At 37.8% G+C, this 3550-nt stretch overlaps 1 long non-coding RNA gene across 1 annotated transcript; it reads left to right on the plus strand.

The window, feature by feature from the left end:
• Nucleotides 1-915: 915 nt before the first annotated feature.
• LOC144437125 (uncharacterized) lies at nucleotides 916-3159 on the plus strand. Its single transcript, XR_013480992.1, has 3 exons — nucleotides 916-984; nucleotides 2184-2231; nucleotides 3001-3159. It is a non-coding gene; the product is annotated as an uncharacterized LOC144437125 (long non-coding RNA).
• Nucleotides 3160-3550: the final 391 nt, after the last annotated feature.

A 3550-nucleotide genomic window follows, 5' to 3' on the forward strand; every position in this document is an offset into this window, starting at 1 on the left:
TTTTCCTGTGTTTCTATAATTGGCGTTATTAGTGTGTAAGGTACGCCGTGACGGGGCGCCCTAATACATCGATCAACACGACGTATCTTATAATCTATGGTGTTATCAACTTGTGGGAAATCGAAGGTGACGGTGCATGGGCAGTCGTATGATAAAACAAAGTAATTCTAATCAAACTTCTAGAAAAGCCCACTGAGGTACAAAAACGTATTCAAACATTGAAAACTGTGTTTATAATCATTCACTGGAGACGATAGTCTGTAAGGTCCGCCTTGACGGAGCACCCTCACACGTACACATTGGTAAATCCCTCTCACAGAGGAGAGAGGTGGGTGGTGAGTGCGGAACGACACGACGTGCCTTACAGTCAATGCGGATTATAAAACAATATATCAGTCACCGTTATCTGCATCTATTTGACTCAACCTCGGATCAGTACCATTTCTTTCTGTCTTCTTTCTAGTTGAACTAGCATCGCCATGGACGTACCTCTGGATTGGACTAGAGAAGTACAACTCCAAATCATCCAACGGTCTAAAATGGATAGATCGATCAAGTTACTCTTATCAAAAGTAAGTCGTTTTCTCTTCGGTACCCACATCATAAATTTTATATACAGAATTTCCTCAGAAGTTGTTGATAAAAAATTGACTTCGTCTCAACAAAAATCACAACATTTTGACCGAGTTTTAACATGGGTATTACGATTATTATGTCAGGTTGCTCATCTGTTATAGTTGCTAAGGACGTGGGTTCGTTATTTCAATGGTTGCAAAATCACGTTTTCATATTCATCTACCACCCTCACATCAAGTTCTTGAATAACTTTAAAAAAAAATATTATTCTCTCCTTCAGTTGGACAGACGGCTACCCCGGTCTTTGGACAGGCATAGAGAAATGCTCAGTTTTCGATCTGAGAGACGGATCATGGCTTGTACAATCTTGCTACAATGAGTTCGCATTTATTTGCAAAAAATTAGCAAGTAAGTATATCTGGATCAATAATTTAACAGATTTGATTTCTTTTATAGTCCATACAAAGATTGATTCAGAAATGAAGTCATGAAATTTTAATTTGCTTTAAAATCACGCTCAAACTATGTAGATACAGTAAATTTCAAAATACCGTACAGCTTCTCAGTTTGATACAATCATGGAACAGCTGATAAGAAACTAAACATACCACAGCAAGCTTGAATGAATACACTTATGTTTTTTTTGCAACATTTTGTCTCAATTAAATGAACTGAGCATGACGTGCCATCATCCATGCAGACATCAACATGATGAATGCAGACATCAAAACATTGGCGCCCGCGTGTCTGCATCTTGTTGCAGTTTGTTCATTGAAAGGGTTTATTAATTTTAGATAAAATGTAGCAATACGTTGATATCTTACTAGAATGTAGCAGGTGCAGTTTCTCTTATTGAGATCTGTATCACATTTATATAGAGTATTCAAAGCTGAACTGTATTTTGAAATCCACTGTAGTACATATAATAGACGTTGGATAGAGGACAGGAAACTGCCGCAAAACATCTCTAGACAAATAAAGGAAAAACTTAAATCTTTATTCCCTTTGTAAAGAGAATCAAAATTGATTTGTTTTCTGCTATACACAACATCAGAGATACTGTTTGCCGCGAAACTATAACTACATTATATTGATGAGAGTGAAATGTACGTTCATGAAATTCCCCACCTACTACTATAATAGATCATTATTGTGTCCAAGTAATAAACCCGACATTTAAATTTGTTCTTTCTTATTTCTCCTATTATTGCCTCTCTAAATTTGACTACCTTTTCTCGAAGTTACTTAATTAACAGCCTGACAGTTCCGAGTCAAAAGATGATAATTAGGACCCTAATCCGATAGCCATTGTTACTTTTAATCCCCAAAACACAAAGGGATAAAAACCCACAGTCACTTTTACAAAGATCATTGTAAGCGATTACTGTTGACTGTTGCATTTAAATTATGCAGTCAGTTTTGCTGATCTAACCAAAACAGTAAAATACTAACTATGATCTGAAAACTTTTGAAAAACAAAATTCCATGTTTTGATCTTCCGCGAGAAGAGGTCCGCGAATAATGAAGAGTGTTTGTTCTAATTCCCTGAATTTACTTGTGCCTTGAATAACTGGTTGTTTTCCTTATCCCCCCCCCCTTCAATTCAGATGGGAGAACGAGGGGTTTTCTACCAGGAGGACAACCCGATGCGGAAAGTACGTATATAATTCACTACTTGTATTTGATGTTTTAATTTTAAAGGTATAGGACACTTCAAATGTAAGCTTGTGAACATTTGAAACCATGCCAAGTCTTACGTTTTGTGTTTCACTAATAATGTGGGTACACCTTTGATAAGAACTGGGCGCTTAAAAACGACAACTACTTTCTGTTGATAGATAGTGACAAAATTCACTAATTGACATAAGGTTGAGTTTTCAAGCTGTTTTGTAAATTTTAAAACTTGGGGGGGGGGGGGGTACAGATAAGACACCTCCGTTGGTACGATAAAAATGTTCTACGTTTACCACTGTATAAAGACTTTATTCAAACGTGATGGCGACGGACAACAAGACACGGGGCGTAAAAATGAGGAAAATATGGAGGGGATCTTTTTATATAATTTCTATAATTTCCCAGGTAGCACATTGCCCATTATCCCATGCGTAACCCAAGAACATACTATAAATGCGATATTTATGTTATCTGGACATTCTGTGTCACATAACCTCGAGCCCACGTCATTGGTCAAAGCATTCAGAATTTCCTTTTATTTTCCTTTTTTTTTCTTAAACTAAATTTACTTTGGTTTATTTATATTAGTTTCTACCCAATGCTATAATTATATACGGCTTCATTAACAACTCGGAGTTAGAGGGACAAAACTCAAGAAAACATATTAAGGGGTAATATAAAAGACTTCTTGTTTTGTTGTGCCAGTTTTTCTCTCTTTAATTCGGTCTGTACGTATAAACTTTGTTTCAGGTGGTTCAACAGGTGTCAGTATCTGGGCTATTATTTTACTCTCAACGATTGGAGTGTTAGTTGTTATCGGCGGTCAAGCCGTGGTCAGATGGAAACTCTCTCAACGAAATCAAACCTTCCCGGGGGATACAGACACCGAGAAGGGTTCATCAACCTCAGTCGAGCCACGGTCTTCCTCGAAGATTACTAGTCGCAGTTCGCAAAGTATAGAAAGTCCCCGACGAACTGGGTGGGGTGATGATGATGGTGAGCACCCTCAGACAGTTGAAAATATACCCCCACTACTACACGAGTTGGACAAAATAGAACGAGTAAAGCGTAAAAAGAGAAAGAAACTACCACCAGTTCGAAGAGCTTCAACAAAAAGATCCCCAACTATGAACTCGCATCCAAGAGCGACTATGAATTTACCTGCACGGGAGGCTTTTCCTAATGTTGAAACTCCTCCCCCTGGAACTGTTGAGGAGTATAGCACACCTCCAATATCCAGTAGAAAACATATGAAGAAAAAACAGAGACTACCGCCATTATCAGTCTCAGGGAAACAAGA

The sequence above is a fragment of the Glandiceps talaboti genome, chromosome 7 (assembly GCF_964340395.1).
Source record: "Glandiceps talaboti chromosome 7, keGlaTala1.1, whole genome shotgun sequence".
NCBI lineage: Eukaryota > Metazoa > Hemichordata > Enteropneusta > Spengelidae > Glandiceps > Glandiceps talaboti.